The sequence below is a fragment of the Panthera pardus genome, unplaced genomic scaffold (genome assembly GCF_024362965.1).
Source record: "Panthera pardus isolate Hobbes unplaced genomic scaffold, ASM2436296v1 HiC_scaffold_16, whole genome shotgun sequence".
In the NCBI taxonomy this organism is placed as follows: domain Eukaryota; kingdom Metazoa; phylum Chordata; class Mammalia; order Carnivora; family Felidae; genus Panthera; species Panthera pardus.
In genome coordinates, this window is record NW_026526721.1 from 46,791,032 (window position 1) to 46,805,178 (window position 14,147).

A 14,147-nucleotide genomic window follows, 5' to 3' on the forward strand; every position below is an offset into this window, starting at 1 on the left:
ATGAGGTGGCTTCTTCTAACTAAGGGCAATTTCTAGAGAAAGAATTAGCTAAGAGTTATTAGTAACCAGCACTTCTGTAAACTGGGGCAATAAGTGCTGTGGTTCCAGAAGGGTAGTAACTGGACTGCACACTATAGCATCCACTATACCCATTACTACTGAATTCATTTTTGGGTAAGTCTAAACCTCTATACACCTACCAGAATCACCCTGGTGGCAAAGAAACTTAGAGAGCCAAGAGAGTTCTTGGATTTATGATTAAGCAGACATTTTAAGAAAATGGAATCTACCCAAGAAATGTCTCATCTCAAGTGTTCAACAGTTTGACATTACTGCAGCTGCCTTCAGTGTAATTCACAATTGTTTCTAAAGATCCAAGACAATTACTTATTTCTTCCCAAGAAAATCTCTTCCAATTTTACAAGTGAGGAAGGAATGCCATAATATTTAGAATAATAGAATGAGTTGGTATGTTTCTAGTAAAGCCAACCCTACAATTGAACTTCTTATTAAACTGATCCTCCTGTGGATAAATGGCCAGCAGAGCCAAAGCCCTCTCACCATCTTCTGAGTTTGATCTATGAGCCTGCACAATATAACTTTTCAGGACAAGAATTTCTGTTAACCCTTTGTAATCTGCTGTATTAATGTAATATTGTTTTTTCCTTTCTCAGTAGGTGTTATTCCCAAAAGGACTTTACCTAAAAATATTCTGCATACAAATCATATCATCATCCAGTCAGCCAAAATGCTTGCTAAATTCCTTTGTCCCTATGACAAGAACTATAAGATACTGAAATATTGCAATATCGATGACTCACAAAAGTAAAAAATGCAGTTTCTTTCATCAACATTTACTGTGCTAAATGTGACTTTTCTGATTTTGCACTATGCATTTTTTAGAGTCAATAAGAAATCTTTTAGTAATCATTGACATATCAACTTCCTAGAACTAAAGAATTAACAAAGTTCAGAAGCAAATTTCTTGGTCTAACTTCAACATCTGAATTCAGTTTAACTTAGATCCAAATCCCTGCAGTCTTCAAAGAGAACTAGTGAGCCCTGATACCTATTAGTACCATATTTTTTCTTTTAACTTTTATTTTAGAGAGAGAAACAGAGAGAGAACAGAGAGAGAGAGAGACCATGTGAGCATGGAAGAGAGAGAGGGAAAGAGAGAGAGAGTCTAAAGCAGGCTCCACACTCAATGTGGAGCTTGAAATGGGCTTGATCCTGGAATAGTGATCTAAGCTGAAATCAGGAGTCACCCAGGCACCCCAGAAGTACCATATATCTGATGAAACTTGTTATGACACTTTCCCTGTGGTGGAAGAAGGAATCAATCATGCATTGCTGTTAATCAGTAAACCATGGTAACTGGTCAAAGGATTGAACAGAGAACTGAAATTTTTAGCTGTCAGCAATATTTAAATACTTTCCAGTACACTAAAATTTGAAAACTTAATCCAAATACAATTCAAACAAAACAATTAATATAAAATATACCTAAGGAAATAAGTATCAGCATGTGAGTTTATGTTAAATTGTTTATAAATAACGAACAGCTCAGGGAAATTGGTTTTATATACAGTACATTCTTCCCTTGGTGCTTATCATGCATTTAGGAAAATGAAAATGTATTATAGTTGAGAGTCATTGAACTGCTTTTTTGCCAATGCTTGACACTTTTTCTGAATGCCACAATCAAGGAATCACTTAAAACTATGCAGAAACTTCAAACTATTCTAGACATAACCTAAGGAAAGAACTTCTTGGGTTCCTTCTGTACAGGAGAGGCAGTAGAAATTTTTCAGGCTTTAGAACCACATTCCTCATCAATATGCAAACCATACCACAACTTATTAAAATTATGTGAGGGTGATACTATTACTCCCATTTCACAGATGAAGATTCTGAGACACAGAGATGCTAAATATCCTGTCCCAAGTCACACATTTAGTAATAATAGAAACATAATTCAGTCCTGGGCAGTTTTCCTGGTGAACTCATGGCTTTAACTACTTGGCAATTCTGGTTTCTGCCTATATTATTTATTAATAATATTAATAGACCAAGGAGTATTTGAGAAGAGGAATCAGAAATTTAAAAAAACATGCCTTTTATGTTTTTTATTTCTTATTTGAATCATGCAAACTAAGCTGATTATGCCATTTGATCATGGTTTTTTACCCTGTTAGGCATTTGCATTTGTATGCAAATTTTCACAAGAATCATGGCTCTCAATGGACCATAAATGTTTCACACACTTAAATGGAACTAGATAGATAATTTTGCTGCTGGTATTGTTTTGTTTTGCTATTAAGTTATAAAAATTGCTTACATATTTTGGATATTAACTTCTCATAAGATGTATGGTTTTCAAATAGTTTCTCTCATTCTATAGGTTGTCTTTTCACTCTGTCAAATGTTTCCTTTGCTGTCCAGAAGTTTTTAGTTAGGTGAAATCCCACTTGTCCATTTTTGCTTTTGTTGCCTGTTTCTAGGGTTATGTTTGAAAAACATTGCCAAGACCTATTTCAGTGAGCTTTTTCTCTGCTTTGTTTTAGGAGTTTTATGGTTTTAGGTCTTTATGGTTTTAGGTTTAGGTTGAAGTCTTTAATCCATTTTGGTTGATATTTATATACGGTGTGAGACATATGTATTTGTGGTGCCCTTGTTGAAGAATAGATGACGATGCCAGGTTTATTTCAGGGCTTTCTCTTCTGTTTCATTGTTCTACAGATCTGTTTTTAGATACATAGTTTTATTCCAGTATCATACTGTTTTGATTTTATAACTTTGTAACATAATTTGGAATCAGAAAATATGATGCTTCCAGCCTTTTACTTCTTGTTCAAGATTGCTTTGGCAATTTGGAGTCTTCAGTGGTTCCATATGAATTTTAGGGTGTGTGTGTGTGTGTGTGTGTGTGTGTGTGCGCGCGCGCGTAAAAACTGCTATTGGAATTTTGATAGAGATTGCATTGAGTTTGTACGTTCTTTTGAGGGTTACAGACTTTTAATATTAATTCTTCTAATCTGTGAACATGAGCTATCTTTGACTTCCATTTTCTTCAGTCTCACCAGTGTTTTATAATTTTCAGTGTACAAATCTTTCACCTCCTTGGTTTAATTTATTCCTAAGTATTTTATCTTGTATAGTGCTACTGTAAACGGGATTGTTTTTGTTAATTTCTTTTTCAGATAGTTTTTGTTCATGTATAGGTGTACAACTGATATTTGTATGCTGATTTTTGTATCCTGCAAACTCCTTGAATTTGTTTATTAATTCTAAAAGTTGTTTGTTTGTTTGCTTTGGTGCAGTCTTCAGGGTTTTCTACACATAGGATCATGTCATTTGCAAAAAGAGACTATTTCATTTCTTCCTTTCCAATTTGGACATCTTTTATTTCTTTTTCTTGTCTAATTGTTCTGGCTAGGACTTACACTACAATATTGAATAGAAGTGGTCAAAGTGAGCATCCTTGTTTTGTTCCTGATATTAGAAGAAAAGCTTTTAGCTTTTCACTGTTGAGTATAATATTAGGAATTTTGTCAAATGCTTTTTCTGTATCTACTGAGATGGTCACATGATTTTTATATTCCATTCTGTTAACATAGCATATCACAGTGATTGGTTTGCATGTGTTGAATAATCCTTAAATCCAAGGATAAATCCCATTTGACCATGCTGTATGATCCTTTTAATGTGCTGCTGGATTTAGTTTGCTAGTATTTTATCAAGAATTTTTCAACAGTGTTCATCAGGTACAATCACCTGCAGTTTTAATTTCTTTTAGTGTCATAGTTGAGCTTCAGTATAACATTAATGCTGGCCTCATAAAATGAGTTTGGAAATGTCCTCACCTCTACAGTTTTTTTGGAAGAGTTTGAGAAGGATTGGCATTAATTATTTAAATTTTTGTAAAATTCACCTGTGAAGCCATCGGATCTTAGGCTTTTTTCCTTGTTGGAAGGTTTTGATTACTGATTCAGTCTTCTTACTTATTATTGGTCTGTTCAATTTTTCTATCTATTGGTGGTTCAATCTTGATAGTTTTCAATACTTCTTCATATCCTTAAAGTTATGTATTATTGTCTTCACATTTGAAGAAGCAATTACCTTCTCCAATCTTACTGACTGGCTTCAAAAAAGACCTTAACCAGTCAGCCTGGTTAGAGATTCTGATAGTCTCTCAGACCTTTCCTAATGGTGCAACTGCTCCACTCCTCTTATTCATTCTTTGGAGGGAAGAGTTAGAATTGTGTACTTTGCCTTAATTCTGCAAAGCCAGGCTGGGTACTGAGAGTCTCTTGTTTATTTTCTCCACAACAGTGCCCTTAAGTGTCAAGGTCATGTGCCATTTCCCCATCGGACAGAGTTGAGCCAGCTAATGTTTGTGTGTTGCATGTGGGAGCTTCTATAAAGTCTGTGGTGGCTCTCACGTGCCATCCAAGGAGGCTTCTTTGTGTTCAGTCTGCAGGGGAGTGAAGGTTGCTGGGAGTGTGCATCCACTCACAGTCAGGAGTTGTCAGATGAAGCGTCCTACAGAGCTGTGGGTGGGGCTCTTGGTGGAGACCTTCAGCAGGAGGCCTGTTGTTAAGATCCCCTGGGTTCTGTGAGCCCCACCTTTCTCTCTGCTTCTAATGGTCCTGAGATTTCTCAGCCATTTCAATCCCTTCAGTGTTCTGGGTAGGGCAAGGCAGAAATGGATCTCCTGGGCAACATTCTAAAAGATTAGGAAAGCTGGGGTCACATTTTGCTCTCATTTAACCCCATGGGAAAAATCAAGACCTGAAGGCATTTTTCTTTCCCTAGAGTTGTGTTTCCTCGAGACAGGGGTGACATGAGTGAAGTGAAACTGCTCTTACCTTCTTCAATGCATCTAGTCTCACATTTTTTGGTCCACCAAGGTACTGGAACTTTGCAGGTGTTCTCCTGGCCTTTCATAAAGGTGTTTTTATTTGGGAATAGTTGTTAAAAATGAGTGTTTCTATGGGAGGTATGGTGCTGAGACATCCTATTTCTCCATCTTGCTGATGTCCTTCCCGATCTTAATTTACTAACGATTTTATCATGATTTGCTTTCTACATCTACTGAGGTAGTCTTAAGGTTTTCTCTTTTACTTCATTGGTATGGTAAATGATGTTTAAAGAGTTTTGTGATATTAAATCTTCCTTGAGTTCCATAGGTAAACCTTAACTTCATCATATATATTTTGTGTTTTATACACTATTTTATGTTTAGTTTTCTATTGTTCTGTTGAGAAATTTTGCATCTACATCCCAGGCCAATACTTCTCATTTCTTCTACCCTTGTCTGGTTTTGATATCAAATTTATAATGCCTTATAGAATGAATTAGGGACATTTTCCAGTAGTCCTTGACACTTTTAAAGATTTTATATAAGATTAGATGATCTTCTCAGTGAAAGCTTATTATTACTCATGTGTAAAACCATTCAGAATTGATGTTTTCTCTGTGGGAAAATTTTCTCACCAATAGTTACTTTTTTATTTCTACTATAAGAAACACATAACCTAGGAAATTAAAACCTACAATTTCTTAACTCTTTTTCATCCAACTTTAAAAACTTATATTAACTTTGTAACTTGACACTCTGATGACAAAAACTTACCAATGTCAATTAAAAGATGAAAACTATGTATCTTTCCAAAAATCTTAATGTTCAAATATTGTCATCTCACCCACAGTATATTCATTCATGTTTTTGTAAAGACAATGCTAGCAGACCCCATTCCTACTTATCTTTTTTTTATTACTTCTCTTGTCCAAAATTTCAATATTGTAATTAATCATAGTTGTATTATAGTCAAATAATTGCCCCACTTACAAAACACTTTTACTGTTATTCACTTGATTTTTTTTTTTCCTTTTTGTCATGGTAAGCTTAAACTTACCAGGCTTAGTTTAATGAATCTGATGCATTGCCTATCCAGTTTGAACAATTACCAAATTATAAAAAGTAGTGTATCAAATATAATCTCCATCCCAGATTATAATGAAGTTAATACTAAAAATATGTGTTTGTTGTTTTTTTTTTCATTTTTAGTACATCAGAATGCATCTCTAATATAGTAGTTCTAACAGTATGGGCCGATTGACCCACGGTTGTCCCCATCACTCTTTCAAGGAGTTCATTTTCAAATAACATTAAGATTGTGGTTGCCTTTTTCTTTCCTATCCTCATGAGTAGACAGTGAAGTTTTCCAGAGGCTACACGACATGTGATATCACAAAGGAATGAATGCAAAAGCAGATATTAGAATTCATCTGTTTTCTATAAAGAAAGTTATTTTAAAGACTTGCAAAATGTAAAATAGTGCCACATTTCTACTTTTTTTTAGTTTGTTTTGGAAAATATAGCTATTTTTATGAAAATAATGTGTAACTAGATTATTTTTTTTTATTTTATTTTATTTTTTTTTTTTTACGTTTATTTATTTTTGAGACAGAGAGAGACACAGCATGAACGGGGGAGGGGCAGAGAGAGAGGGAGACCCAGAATCGGAAGCAGGCTCCAGGCTCTGAGCCATCAGCCCAAAGCCCCATGCGGGGCTTGAACTCACGGACCGGGAGATCGCGACCTGAGCCAAAGTCAGACGCTTAACCGACTGAGCCACCCAGGCGCCCTGATTATTTTTATTTTAAATGAGTTAATATTTTATTTTAATTTTTGTGTTTTTGTTTACAATACATGCATATCAATAGATATAGCCCACTTAAACAAAATAACTTTAGGGTCCTCAATGATTCTTTAAGTTACAAGAAATCCTGAGACCCAAAAGTTTGAGAGCAAGGGCTCTCATGTAGAATACCACTCAAGTAAAAACAAACAGTTCCATAAGGTCATAACATACTCTAGTCAGAATTCAACTTTCCTCCATTTTGTAATCATTTCTTAAATTTGTTTGTTGAACTCAGAATGCAAATGAGGTCTATATGTCACAATGTAAGTTCCTTTAAATCTATAAATTCCTCACTGGTTGTTTTTTGTTTCTGTTTTTGTTTTTCCAATTTGTTGAAGAGAGCAGGTTGTTTTTCCTGTATAATTTTTGCAGTTTCATTTTTGCTGATTACATCCCCATGCTGTCATTTAACATGTTCCTCCACTCAGTATATTTTCTGTATGATATTACTTACATATAGAAGACTGAACAGATTCAAATTTAATATTTTTGGCAAGACACCTCATAGGTTTTATAATGTAAAGGTTTTTCGCACCCCCCCCCCCCCCACCTCTTTTTATGATGTTAGTAGTCCTTGGTGACCATTACCTACCTAGAACTGTTAATTTGCTTGTGGTTGCAAAATGATGACATAATATGTCTGGCATTCCTTAAGTTAGTAAACAGAAAACCTCCATAAAAATAAATTTTTTGGTCTATTTGGGTCTAATTTCCTCTGCAATTCAGAATAATCGCAGAAAACTTGCTAAATCTACTTGGTCTCTTTTTAGGCCCTCTTCACTCCATAGTTAAAATAGAACATTTGTGATAACGATTAGAAGACACTCTTCACATACAGACCCAGTTAAACCAATAGTGAAGAACTGAGCTCTCCTCTTCCGTCTGATGATAGCCAAGTTGACTCATGACTCCAGAATGGGAGGTAGGGCAGGCAGGAGACTATAGAAAGAAACATCTCACCAAAAAATATGTGAAGTGTTTTATTCAACACACTCTCAGAAAAATCTGTAAGTTGAAAATCATGGTGTCTTTCTACTTGCGATTTCATTTTGTTGAAAGCTAACTTTGTCCCTTAGGAAAAGGACTGGAAACCTGAAATAGACTCTACTGGTGTTTAATGACTTTTAAAAAATTACTCTCTGCAATACCAGCAATTTCACTGCCAGCCCTGGAGAAGGCCATTAACTTTTACGAGATTGTTTAGTCCAACAGCGGCAGAGTGAAAGTGAAATGCACTTGGAGCAGTAGATGTTGTTAGGGCCTCTTGCAGGATACTGGCTCATCTGGCCCACACTGTCAAGCTCTGTCTGGTTGCCCGTTGCCTGAGTACCAGAGTACATTCTTCACACAGAGGCTGTATGTTTTGCTTTCACTCTGCATAAATTGACAGCCTAAATTCAAGGCAGCATGTATGTATGTTATCTAAATTCTTAAGTGTTTCTTTTGTTGTGAATAAACAACAAAATATGAAACGTGATTTTTTTTTTTTTCTTTCTCTGGTTTCTTCAAAGAAGCTTCAAAGAAGCTGAGAGGACATGCGAGTTGTCATGATTCTAAGGGTGCTGTCTGGCAGTGTTTTTAATCAGGCTTCTTCAAAAGCTGGTTGAGAGTGTTTGGTAGGTTGATTCAGAAAGGAGCCTGAGCATGCATACTTCAGAGGCAACTGAACGTGCTTGCCACTAATTCAATTTGTGTGTCTTTTTCTTCCAATTCAAACAGGGTGAACAAAATAAATAAACTTAAAAGAAACCCAAAGGAATAGTATAAAACTTTAATTCAACAGTGACAAATTTCAGTTCTTTAATTCCAAGCATTCTGGTTAGAAATGAAAGGATTTCAGAAAACAAGAAAATGTCCTATGTGGCCAGAGACAAAGGTATAGTAACAGCCAAGCCAAGAAAATTTGCAATATGGTGCTTCATTTTAATAGTGCTTCATTTTATAAATTTCTGATGCTAAGAATGATTTCAGGTGGTACTTTATAGGGTGTAAAGAATTTTTATACACATTTTCTTAGTGAAAACTCACAAAATCCCCAAGAACTTTCTCTCTCCAAAGCCCATGTTCTTTCTTTAATTCAATCCCCACCTAGGTTTCATTTGTTTTGTTTTGTGCTTTAATGAAGTATTTAAGTACATAATCTTGTTGGTCTTGGATTTCACAGCCTCCAGAACTATGAGAAAAAATTTCTGTTGTTTATAAGCTACTCAATCTACAGCATTTTGTTATAGCAGCCCAAACAGACTAAGGCATTGGGTAATGAGAAAAATAGCATCAGGGAGCCTGGGCGGCTCAATCAGTTAAGTGTCCAACTTCAGCTCAGGTCATGATCTCGTGGTTCATGGGTTTGAGCCCCATATCGAGCTCTACACTGACAGTGCAGAGCCTGCTTGGGATTCTCTCTCTCCCTCTCTGTCCCCTCCCCCACTCGTGTGCACTCTCTTTTTCTCTCCCTCTCTCTCTCAAAATGAATAAACTTAAAAAAAAGAAAAAAGAAAAATGGCATCATTGACAGAAATAGAGATGCTAGATTGAGAATTTTTTTCCTCATACAAAACTACATAATTTTGTTCATCAGATTCAATTAATTAAAAGAGGATTCTTTAATCTCAACTAAATCCCACAGAATCCAACTAACTGACTGACATTTTCACTTGTGTATCTTAAAGGGCATATCAATTATAATTTTGCCTAACAGAGGTCTTAACTTCCACTCCATGACAACTGTTTTTCCTGAATCTTCCTTGACTCAGTAAATGTCATCACTTTCTATCCAATTTCTCAGGTGAAAAATATAGAGTTATCTAGGGGAAAAATCTAGAATTGATTCTTGTATTTCCTTCACCTCAACACCATCACTACTACCATACAATCCATCAACAATACTTTTATCTCCACCTAAAAAACATATTCCACATCTGTTTACTTCTCTTTATTTTCACTATTTTTATCCTGGTCTAAGTCACTGTTAACTCCAGCTTTAATTCCTGCAAAAGCCTCCCAGCTGGTTGTTTCCCTTCTACTTATGCTCCTTTATAATCTACATAAAAGCCAGAGTAATGCTTTAAAAATATAAAACAGATTTTTCCAACTCCCACATCAAATTCTTCAGTAGTCTTCTATTCCATTTAGAACAAAATCTAAATTCCATGGCCCATTAGATCCCAGTTGATCTGACTTTCCCTTACCTGTGAATTCTCCCACCTTTACCCTTCATTCCCTATGCTCTTGCAACATTGCCTTTCTAGAATGGGCCAAAATATTTTCCTCCCTGGGGTCTTTGTCCTTGTTCTCTCATGCTGGAGTCGTCTGTTTCTAGATCTCTGAATAGCTGGTGCCTTCTAGTCACCCAGTATTAGCTCAAATGTTACCTCCTCACTGACATTCAATTGGAAATAGCCTTTTCCACCACCCTAAACCATCACTTTCTATTACAACATACTACATTTATTTATTTCGTAGCATGCATCAAAAACCTCATTCAAAAAATCTCATTTATTTGATTATTTTTCATTGCTGCCTTCTTACCCTAATGTCATTCAATTAAGGGAGGATCTAGTCTGTCTGGTTCACTCCTCTATTCCTTGTGTCTGGCATACATTTAGCCCTCACTGACTATTTGTGAAAGGAACAAATGAACAAAGTCCCTCTTGCTGTGTAAAGCAATATAATTCTGGCTATATCGAGTTCCCATTCTGTTAGGCTAAAAGATGGAAAAATATCAGGGTGAATGTAAACTTTTATGCAAGCATTGTTAGAGATCCAGATCTGCACAGTGAAAACCTTAGTCACATAAAGGAAAACAAAGATTAAATTGTAAGAAACATTTGGAGATACTTGTGGACAGTTATGCCTCCCCATGGCCTCTGCAAGTCTATAAAAAACAGAAACCCAGGCCATATCCTGGCTAATGTGCTACTGCTTTCTATAGAAAGAGAAGAAAACTCAGCTTGTGGTCTAATATAGCAGGGCTGGTAGTTTGAGAGACAGCAGGATTAATGCTTTCCAATGTGACAGGATCTCTCACCCTAGACTCCAGAGGGCAGAGAGCAAGGACCACATAACCACCAAGGCCAGTGTTCTGACTTCTGGCAAATATACAGGTCCCAGAGTGAGTTATGAGTTAGGCCTGGCAGATTACATGTTGCCCCAAGAAGAGATGAAGAGAAACAGAAGAGGGATGGACAAGTGCCCATGGGAAAAGAAGAGTATTAGCTCTCACACAAACCACTGTGCCCTAAGTGACTGGCTTAAACAGAAATCTGGCATCAAGAAAGGGAGCTGAACAAAGTAAAAAATAGCAGACAATCCCCTCCCTTCTCATTCTTTAACTTTCTGATGAAGGAATAAAACATCGCTACCAGATGTATGATGTGATGACATTAATTATCTTATTCTTCATTCATCAAGACAGAATTGATTCATATCATCATTAACATAAGACCACTTTACAAAAACTAGTATATTGCAGTTATTAGTAATTCTGGTCCTGCACAAACATGGACTCAAATTATGTTATTATCACTTAGAGCCATGACACTTTTAACAGTGGGAATACTTTACTACTACTACATAAGAATGGGTAAGGAAAACAGACGATTCATGTAAAAAGTTTAATTCAGCACCTGGAACACAGAGCTCTCAATAAATAATAAAATATAAACAAGATATAAAGTTACTATTTTACTATCTAATCTTTCTTTTTCTTCCAGTGGACAAAACAAGTGTCCTTAAATGAATGTATATTTTCTCCCCCAAGAGTCTATTGGATATTTTGAATTTGAAAGAATTTGACAGACTAGAAAAAAGTAATTTTTCTATATTTAAGATATGTGTAGGTCTATATATGCCCTTGAAATCAAGCATGAGCTGCATAATTTAATTATTAAGACCAATAATCAAATAGTGAATGAATAAATATAATTTTAGAATAGAAACTTCACTCCAAAGCAATGTCCTATTATTTTCTGCTCACCCGTTTAGCAAGGAATAAAAAGCTGAATGATGAGTTCATAATTATAGCATATAAAGAAACAGATACCTTTGTACACTTTTGTTGGAAGCATGAGTAAATGCAAACTCTCTGGGGAACAATTACTCAATATGTGCCAATAACTTTAAAAATGATTCCTCTTTGTATATATAAACCACATCTTCTTTATCCATTCATCAGTTGATGGACATTTAGGCTCATTCCATAATTTGGCTATTGTTGAAAGCGCTGCTATAAACATTGTGGTACATGTGCCTCTATGAGTCAGCAGTCCTGTATCCTTTGGATAAATATGTGGAACTTCAGAAACTTAACAGACCATGGGGGAAGGAGAGGAGAAAAAATAGTTACAAACAGAGAGGGAGGGAGGCAAACCATAAGAGGCTCTTAAATACAGAAAACAAACTGAGGGTTGATTGGGGGAGGCAGGGGCAAGGGGAAAATGGGTGATGGGCATTGAGGAGGGCACTTGTTGGGATGAGCACTGGGTGTTGTCTGTAAGCAATGAATCATGGAACTCTACCCCCAAAATGAAGAGCACAATGTATACACCGTATGTTAGCCAACCTGACAATAAATTATATTGAAAAAAAGATTCCTCTTTGATCCAGCAATCCCATTCCCCGTAGCTTATCCTAAGGAAATAATAGAGGAGTTACATAAAGATGCATGCATAGTATCTCATTTTTCTAACAGTCCTTGCTCCCCAGAAAACTTAATTGTCCATTATTTGATATTTTGTTAAATTATGATAAATGTTTTGTACCCATTAAAAATGAGAAAAAATGTATATACATTGACATTTAAATGGTCATTGTTATTCATTAAACAATTATGCTACAGAAGAGAGTCTGGGAGGATGGAAGAGTAGGAGGACCCTAAGTTTACCTCATCCTATGGACACAATTAGATAACACTCATATCAGCAGAAATAACCCAGAAAATGACCAGAGACTGTCAGAACAAAGTCCACAACAAAAGGTAGAGAAGAGGCCACACTGAAGAGGGTAGGGAGGGTGGAGATGTGGGGAATGAAACAGACCGTGGCTGTCTGTGGTTGGAAGGGAGTTGCGGGCAAGGAGAAGGATGAGAAGCAGATTATCACACCAGGAACCCTAAACGAGGAACATGAACCCCCATAATATTTGGGTTTGAAAGTGAGAGGGGCTGGATTTTGTGAGTTCTTAAAACCAAATGACTGAAAGTCTGGAATTTTAAAAATCAGTGGGCTCAGTTCCAGGAGAGCTTGGAGTGTGATAGGAAGTAGAGTCCCCTACCTTAAATAGGCAGCACAAGAAACAGCCCACAGAGATACAGGGCAGAAGCAGCAGTTTGAAAAACTCCTGGTGTATATTGGAGGGATAATTATTTACTCACCTCAGAGGGAGATTCCTCCAGTACCAAAGGAGCTGGCAGGTGACGTCTCCCTCCCCTGCTCCTCAGGACAAACACATGGTCACCTATAGAAGTCACACAGTGCCCATGTTCACTACCTAACTTGCTTACATCAAGCCCTGCTTCCCAGCTCTTCAGTGGGTCCACCCTTCTCAGTCATGCCTACCTCAGCCTACCTACTCATGCTGCAGGTTCCCTCCCTCAGAAGACTAGTGCCAACAGTGTATCTCCCAACCTGTGCATTTTGGTGGTAGCAGTGAGAACAGGGGCCCTGTGAAGGCTCAAGCCACAACTTGTTAAAACTGGGTGCCCCATCTCAGCTGGGGACCAAACCCTGTCCATAAAGGCAAAGAGAGACTCTGCAGATGACTGGAATGAAGGAAGATTGGCCAGGACAAAATAGCAGGGCACATGTAACACATATAGGAGACATCTCCTGAAGTGCCAGGTTCTGGGTAACTGGGGAAACTGCATTGCAGGGCACTATATGAACTTTTCTTCGTAAGGTCATTACTTTCCAGAGCAGAGAGACATAGCAGACCCTCTTAATACACAGAAACAGACACAGAGAGTTAGAAAAAAATGAGGAGATGGAGGAATATGTCCCAAATGAAAGAACAGGACAAAACCACAGCAAGATACCAAAGTGAAACACATATAAATAATATGCCTGATAGAGAATTTAAAGTAATACTCACAAAGATATTCACTGGACTTGAGAAAAGAGTAGAGGACATCAGTGAGGCCCTTTACAAAGAGAGTAAAAAAAAAAAAAAAAACAAATCAGAGATGAACACAATAAACAAAATTAAAATTACACAAAAGAGAATAAATAGCAGGCTAGAGGCAACAGAGGAGCAAATTAGTGACCTGGAGGTCAGAGTGATGGAAAGTAATCAAGCCGAACAGGTAACAGAAAAAATATATATAAAATGAGAATAGACTTAGGAAACTCAGCAACTCTATCAAAGGTTATAGGGATCCCATAAGGAGAAGGGAGAGAAAAAAATATATGTATATATATGTATATGTATATATATATATATATA

At 36.6% G+C, this 14,147-nt stretch overlaps 1 long non-coding RNA gene across 1 annotated transcript in view; it reads right to left on the minus strand.

Moving 5' to 3' along the window:
• LOC109266305 (uncharacterized) overlaps nt 1-14,147 on the minus strand; it is a 317,972-nt gene that overhangs the window by 127,699 nt on the left and 176,126 nt on the right. The window lies entirely within an intron of this gene.